We start from the raw sequence: 9,127 nt of genomic DNA on the forward strand, positions 1-9,127 counted from the left end.
TTTGTTTGACAGAAATGCAAAGCTGCTGCTATATTTGATCACCAGCCTGCCTCTGGCATGAATCCAATAGAAGGTTTCTTTACAAGTCCTGGTAAAATTCTGTTTGCTTTTATGACTAACAAAGCCATGAAAAAAGTTTCTAAACTAGGCCAACATAGTGCTAATTTGTTTAAAGCTTTGTCTTTGGTTCCTTACAGCCCTTAATCCAATGATGTAGAATGACTAGTGTTAACCTTACACTAGCCTCATATCAGAGACTGAAAAAGTCCTAAATGCATTTCCAATTTGATTCATCACTGGCCTCCACATTACATACTTGCTTACATTTAGGCATAATGGTTGTTGAACTCCACAGTTCTGCATGTTCAGGGCAATAAAAATCCTTAATTTCACACTTGTGACAAAATACAGTTGGTGTTTCTTTTATCTTTTCTATGTGTGTGAGTGTATCTTCAAAACATTAAGAACTTTAATTGCACATTATCCCAATGTCTTATCTAGTTATAATTCTATCATTAACACAGAATTATACTGAATATTTCAAATATAATGAGGCTATAAAAATCACCATGATTCTATAATATGCAGAAAATTTTTCTGGACCTCAGCTGGCTTGTAGATTATAACCTGAAATATAATACTCAATAACTCATTCAATTCTATACATGCAAGAATAAATTATTGTATTCATATATATCTATAAATCGTAAAGAATTTCTTCTGTTAACAATATTGGGTGTCAATGTATTGCAAAACTTGATTTTGCACTAAAATTTTGAATATATGCTTCATCTAACACTGTGTTGCTTGTGAAGTGGTGCAGATGGTGGTTTTTAATTTCAGATGCTTTTCTCTGCATATTGGGCAAAAAAGTCTTTCAGTCCTTTCATTAGTTTATTACTGTTGGTCATTCTGACTTTTTTTTAAGGCAATGAATTCCCACTTCAAATTTAAATTTCAGATGTTCAGACTTTCCCAATATTCAACATGGTTCTGATCTAGACCTCACGTCTTCTCATTTCCAAGAGAAAATTTAGCAAAGGGTATTGATGCTTACAGGTAGGAATTAGATCTAATTTTAGGAAAGCTCTTCCCATGGTGGGGGAAGTTTAAAAAAAAAAAAACAAAACAAACAAACAAAAAAAAACCTTAGCGCAGAGTAAAAGTAATAAACTAACATAAAACTTCATAACCTGAGGGAACTCAATGCCACAGTAAACAGGTGCACACAAGAAGCAACTGCTTTAATTAGAGAATACTTACTGAAGAAATAATGACTTCTTATCCATTCTCTGCAAGTTACTTTAAGCTCAGATACTTTGTATCTGAATATAAAAGGCACATGTGCAAAGCTAAATGTACTTTGAGCAGAAAACCCTTCAGCTACATTTGGGCTGAAGCAGGTACTAGTTATGATACAGTGTCTAAAAAAGCATGGTAGAATTGAGTATTCTATACAAAAATAGATAATGATAACATGATAGGCATCATTCATTAGGATTTAAAAAAAAGTATTTGCTAAAACGTCTCCAAAACACTAACTCAGGAACCATAAGTAATGGAGAGAGATTCAGAAATAGCTTATTAAAATTAAAAATGAAGTTTAAATACAGTGCCAAAATTACTGGGCATGAAGGGTATAGGACATTTAATAGTGAACAGTCTTTTTTTCTAGTCATTTTTCAAACTTATATTTCAGCCACTTATAGGAGGATGCAAAGGGTATCCAGGGTACCTGGATCCCAATGTGCTTGCACTTGTTTGGTCAATTGTCATAGGAGTGCAAAACAGTTAAAAACCTATGCAAGCTTTGTCCACAAGCGCAAAATAGATGCATTGCCAGTAAAATAGCCATCCCTGACAGCCAAATTGTCACAATCAGATTTCAAAACTAATATTCCACTGACAGATTGGAACAAATCTGGAACTAATCTTAAACTTGCTTTTTGCCTGAATATTTAAAGTATGAATATAATATAAGATACAGATAGTTTGGGGAAACAATTTTTGAGACACAATTCTGACCATATGGAAAGGATTGATATTGATTATACTGTATCAGTTTTATGGTGGTTGTGTATGATAATTAACATACAGAAAATTATCACATTTGGCCAAACAAAACCATTTTCAGAAAATGAAACCACATACTAGTTTAAATATGATTAGTTACAGTAAGTGGTTATAGTAGTTACAGTAAGGAGTCAATATCTAAAATTTGCTGTAGCATCCTTTATTAATATTACAAATACTTTAATATTTAAAAGTAAAGGTTTCTATACGTATTTCCAGGTACATTGCATAATGACATCCCAGAAAGGACATAAGGATTTTTCCATTCTTTTGGCTATTCTAGCATGTCAAAACCAAGTATACCATGTCTTCCCTTGCTTTCAGTAGAATGCAAGTATTTCAGACAAAGGGATACCATTTTGCAGAGGCGATGGTCAGACCTGTAGGGATAGCACAAAAGTAAGGTCCTCTTTCCACCCAAATAAGCCAACATCCTTCATGGCTCTCTGGAAGCTCTTATGAGTTCATTTCTTAGATATCAGTTATTTTAATTTTTTTGAAAGATTCCCACTGTGGAGATTTAGACTAGAAATAGGAACCTCATTACGGCAGAGAACAGAATACATCTTGTCTGTGGAAACAATATAGTTACAATATAATGCAGCATTGGTAATAATCCCTGTTTCTGAAGGGTGGAGTGACCCACTCGGGCAGTAGCACTCCTGCTTTTATGTTTTGTGCAGCCTCACTCAGTACCAGTAGGTGCGCCTCTGCAACGTGATCAACCCACAACTATAGGGAGTTTTAATATTGCACCTCAAAGTGACAATATCATGGGTTCATCTTGGTCCAGCTCACACGCTGTGGCTCCTGGCCTTTGATCTCCTTACACTACTTTGGAATAATTTCTGACTTTAGACTTCATTACTTCCAAGAAAATCTGTAGGTGATTAAAGTGATTAGTACATTTTGTTTTTTCAAAACTCTGTAGCTACTTTTAAGCTAAATATGATCACTCTCTCATTAACTCAGCATTTGGTTGCAATGGAAATGCAATCTCAACCTCAATAATCATAGCCACAAGATAACAAGTAATTAGAAATCCAGTGAGTTACAACAAAAAAATTACAATTCACACAAGATTCACACATGGTACTACCATGCTCTTTACTAGGAATGGAAATTGATATCCAAATGCCTACCATGGAATACAGGTAGGTTGTAAAGTCACTTCTCCTTAAGGCACTTGTCTAATTTTATTATAGATAACACTGCTGCTAGGTAGGTTTATCTTGCTTATATCGTTAAGCCTTGTAGTTTGGAGTAGGAGGTGTAGTGGTTTAACCCCAGCCAGCAACTAAGCACCACACAACCACTCACTCACCCCCCTCCCACCCAGTGGGGTGGGGGAGAGAATTGGGGGGGGGGGAGAAGTAAAACTCATGGGTTGAGACACAGTTCAGTTTAATAGAATAGAAAGGAAGAAACTAACAAAGGTCTTAAAAAAATACTAAAATGGCAATAATAATAATAATAAAAGAATTGGAATATACAAAACAAGTGATGCACAATGCAGTTGCTCACCACTCGCCGACCGATGCCCAGTTAGCCTCTGAGCAGTGATCCGCCACCTCCTGCCAACTCCCCCCAGTTTATACACTGGGCATGATGTCACATGGTATGGAACACCGCTTTGGCCAGTTCAGTCAGCTGTCCTGGCTGTGTCCCCTCCCAACTTCTTGTGCCCCTCCAGCCTTCTTGCTGGCTGGGCATCAGAAGCTGAAAAATCCTTGAGTTAGTCTAAACACTACTTAGCAACAACTGAAAACATCAAGTGTGTTATCAACATTCTTCACATACTAAATCCAAGACATAACACTATATCAGCTACTAGGAAGAATATTAACTCTATCCCAGCCGAAACCAGGACAAGGTTACCACCTGGAACAACCTTGCTGATGAAGGTGAATTTTGCCCTAACATAAAAGTACTCTTCCTATTCTATCCATTAAAGCCATTAGATATGCTTTCCTAATGATTCACTAAAACAAACTCTTTGGTTTCTTCTCCTTACTGCAGATCTCTGCCACAAATCTCTGAAGCAATACATTTACATACGTAGCAACTCTCATTAATTTTCATTTTTCATGATTCAAGACAAACTGACATTTTTCTCTTCACTAGTTAATTCTTTTCACAGTATTTCAAAGGCTGTTTTTAGCCCATGTTTTTGTCAGCACATTAAAGGTTTTCTAGTGTTTGAGGTTGACAAGTATTAGTATCCAGACATTTACATTGCAATCAATTTTATTCATAATAAAAAGTTTCAAATAAAAACTCAGAAGCAGTAACAGTGTAAATTTTTCACCAAGCCAGACTTACACAACCAGATTTCAAGGCCTAGTGTAACTAAGGTCCCACTGACTCAGACTCAGCAGACCTCTACCAAATATCTAAAGATTTAAAAAGATAGTAAAAATGAATCAGAGCAGTTATGGTTTCAACTTAGGCTGAAAAATAATGCAGATAAAGAGCAGGCCTACTACATCTAGTATTAAACAGGACACTCAAACGCATCTTCCGAAGTTGAGTATTTTAATGTATTAGTTGCCTTGGGTAAAAATCATACCTCTGTTGAGAGACCTGAAACAGAACGAACATGTCTTTTATTGTTCCTACAGCTTCTCTATACTCTATTCCCCTCTGTATTCAGGCATCTATCAGAGTCCTCAGATTTCTCCAATAAATTTAAAAGGACTGTTGGCCACAGTCTAATAGACTGTGATAGTTTTTCTAAATCAAAAGGCCATGCTCTGAGTGAAATATGAATAGGGAAGAATTCCCTGTCACTCCTCCTCCCAAATAAAAACTGAATCTGTATGCTTTCCTCATTAATCAAAAGAGGTTTTAATTTAAAACCTTGGAGACAGTAAGAAATACTTAAAGCCAGCCTCTTTTCCTGATTTCTCCTGGGATTTAAGGCAGGCTGTGTAATCCAGCTGCTCTAATTAGCACAGCAAACTGCAGTTTTGCTAGTAAGAAGAAACAAATTAACTTTATTCTTCTGTTTCTCAGTAAACTGTATTCCCCAAGTAAAATAAATTCTCAGAAAAGGTGTAAAGGTAGAATACATTTCACATAACTTTTTCACAGAGACAGGAAAAATGTTTCCAACTTTTCTTAGTATACCAGCTTGATTTTTCATTGACATTAATTTTCTGTTAACTTTCAAACACACATGCAAAAACACATGACAAATTGTACCAGTAACTGGAAGGTCTAAAAGAAATAGGTCACAGAGAATATAGGAGAGAAAGCCTTCTACAACCTCACCAGCACCATTTAGGTCTGTACATATGTAGAAAGCTTAGAGAATTCAAATGAAGACGTCAGCAACCTCAGAGAACTCAGGTCCACTATCTCTCCAGAGTTCACAAGTGTTGTGGTTTAACCCCTGCCAGCAACTAAGCACCACGCAACCGCTCACTCATTCCCCTCCCACACAGTGGGGTGGGGGAGAGAATTGGAAAAAAAGTAAAACTCATGGGTTGAGATAAAGACAGTTTAATAGGACAGAAAGGAAGAAAATAAGAATGGTAATATTAATAATAATACTAAAATGGCAATAATAATAATAAAAGAATTGGAATATACAAAACAAGTGATGCACAATGCAGTTGCTCACCACTCGCCGACCGATGCCCAGTTAGCCTCTGAGCAGTGATCCGCCACCCCCTGCCAACTCCCCCCGTTTATACACTGGGCATGACGTCCCATGGTATGGAATACCCCTTTGGCCAGTTCGGTCAGCTCTCCTGGCTGTGTCCCCTCCCAACTTCTTGTGCCCCTCCAGCCTTCTTGCTGGCTGGGCATCAGAAGCTGAAAAATCCTTGAGTTAGTCTAAACACTACTTAGCAACAACTGAAAACTTCAGTGTGTTATCCACATTCTTCTCATACTGAACCCAAAACATAACACTATACCAGCTACTAGAAAGAAAATTAACTCTATCCCAGCCAAAATGAGGACAACAAGAATCAGACTGATTTTAAAGCAGGTATAGCTACTTTCACACCTACAGAAATATTTCCACTTAGAAAAATAAGAATAACCTTATATTATGTACTTCTCAAGCCCATTCAGCTCATGGCATACTGCTGGTGTTTTGTTTAAGATAACTGGTTCCTGACATATAGCGATGATTTTAATGAATCTAAAGTTGGAAGTACACCCCATAACTCTAGAGTTTGAAATTGTTTTAAAAATTACACTGTAACCTACTTCATACTGAATAGTTTCTATTTAACTAATTCAAAGTCAAGCCATATTAATTCTGAAATTCAAAATAAATGTGTTACTGTTCACATAGCTTTTGACATACAGTCGTCTTATAGTCACATCTCCATGTACGTTTCTGAAGATAAAAGAAAACATGACATTCAGAGGGGATGTAAAATGCAGAGACTTCAACCTCAAGGACACATTCATATGGTGGTGCTAGATAACCACCGTTTAAAGAGGACTAAAAGACTCGTTTTCCTACAGTACTGGAACAGTAGTGGCTAACAACAACTATCTCTCTTATTCTCTGTGTGTATATATATAAATATATGCATGCACACTCACACACAAATACATGCATATACGTACACATTGAGGTTGGGGTGGCAGTATCATTTCCCATTCTCTTCTCAGCAAGAATGAAAGTAATCAAACAATATCATTTCAAAATAAGCATCATTATTTTCAAATCAAATGCAAGTGAAATACTTTTTCATCAGACAGTCACCTAGAAATAGCTGTTAAATAAAGCCTACAAGAGAAAGACACATTAAACATTCAGCTGAATGTCAAGTCATGCCCTGACAAAACCAAGGAAGAGTCAAAGTAAATTTATAGATCCAACTTTCCTCTACATTCTTTCTTCAAAGAAAATGTCAGCTTTTGATTATGTATCAAAAATACAAAAAGAAATCTGTCAATACAACAGAAAAAAAATCTGACTATGCCAACCTCAAGCAAGATACCTAACAGGTTTCTTGACAGTGCCTAACAGGTAGAAACGCCCAGCTGCTGCTTGTCACCCTCACCAACACCTTTTCTCCTTTTTCTGTTGTGCCTATTTTTCTTTACCTTCTTATATGGAATGCAAAAGCTAGATCCAATAAACGATTTAGGGCCTTAGAAGTTAATTTCTCTAACACTTATTATTTTAGTCCCACAGCACCCAGAAGGGAAGGCAGAGCCCTGGGCCAGGTGCTTGCATGCAGTCCTGGAGAACAGCTGCAATACGTGAATTCAGCCCAGCCAGGAAGACAGAGAGAAAGCCACTTCAGTCAGCCACCTACAGCATGCATATGACCAGACCCAGGTAATCAAAAAGCGAGCTGTGTTTCAAACTTACACGTTCACACACCTCACTCAGAACTGCGGTCTTTCAGCTTGGCAGACCTAAACTCTCCCGGAGCATTACCAAGAGGCCCACGCGGACCCATGGGCTGCCTCTGTGCTCCCTGCTGGTGCTGACGCTGAGCTCATGCACCACCCCAACCACCAAGGTGCTCACGCATCCTCTGGTTTCACATCTGGCATTAGCCAACTGGCCTCAGCAGGCAGGAATTCTCTGAAGCAGAGTGGACTAGCTCAGTCAGGGACAGTGTGGATGTATTTGGTTAAGGCCACACAGCTGCAGAAAAACTCACACTTAGCACAGTCACCAAAGGAAATGAAGGCTTAGCCACTATGTGCTTAGAAGTGTGTCATGAAAGAGCCTACTGATCACACACAAAAAAAAAAAAAGAAAAAAAAAGAAAAGAAAAGAGAGAGAGAGACCTACATGCAGCATCTTCCTCTACCTGACACTTTCACTTTTCCAAACCTTCATCACCTACCACTCAGAGAAGCGCCAGCCATCTGTTGCCCAGAAACAGGGTGGAACCATTCTCCATCTTTCCCACTGGAGCCAAGAGCAGCCCTGTAAGCCTCAATGCTGGGTGTAAGAAGTTGGGAGGAATAAGTCTTAAGTTAGCATTTCTACTCCCAGGGCTGTTTCTCCAGCTTAAATTGCATTACATTTCACACTAAATCTAAAAGCCTGAGACTGCCATCTCTTAGAAAACATAAATTTGACCGATATTCCAACTGACCTAGAATATTTTTATTCCAGCAGCTTTGTGTCAGACTGAAATTTATTATCAGAATGGATATTTTATTAGATTTGTAGGTGCTACTACATTAATGCATGCCAGGAGGGAAGCCCATGTAATTAAAATGCTAGGAATAGAAAATTAGTAGAAACACAATTATGAAGTACTTCAACAGAAAACAAATAACACATAAAACCAGCAAGAACAGTCTGATAGAAAAACAGTATTCTATTTAACATCTATTAATTTATTAATGATATAACATGGCAGATGTCAGTCTCCCAAGTAGTGTGATTTAGATTGACCATCTAAAAACTTACTTGTCAATGTAGGAAGATTCTTTCTTAATTTAAAAGCAATTCCACATGTATTCATAGAATAACTCCACTGAGATCAGTGGAAGCAAGAGTAAACTTAGCCCACTATATAATCTTTACTGCAAGCAATATGCATCCTGCAATATGAATGCAGTATGAAGGTGCGAGTAATTTTACACCAATTATAAAGCTTTCTAGACAGCTATTTAAAACAAATCTCAGCCAAGAAAATAAGGATTGCTCTGTACCACTAGGAGGGGGAAAAAAAAAAAAAAAAAAAAAAAAAAAAAGGAAGAGAAAAGACAAGGACTATCCGGGAAAGACTAACAACATTTAACCATCATCTGTTCCAGCTGACCAGTAAACAATTCTCTATGTAAGGAAAGGAAGCAGGAATTGAGGTGGTAACTATTTGCTAAACTCCATCCCTACAAAAATAATAACCAAAGCTATGAATTTGTGATTCTTCTCACTTAACTCCTTTGTTAACACTTTTACTATATTATCTTATATTCTTCTAATAAACTTGGATGCTATTAATGAGTGGAGTGAAATAAAAAAATTAATCCTTCTGTTTATCCTACACTAATACAAGACAACATCCTTACTTGACTGTACACCGAATTAAAGCAGCATACAAGAAATTCTAAG

Source organism: Aquila chrysaetos, chromosome 21 (genome assembly GCF_900496995.4).
Source record: "Aquila chrysaetos chrysaetos chromosome 21, bAquChr1.4, whole genome shotgun sequence".
NCBI classification, from domain to species: domain Eukaryota; kingdom Metazoa; phylum Chordata; class Aves; order Accipitriformes; family Accipitridae; genus Aquila; species Aquila chrysaetos.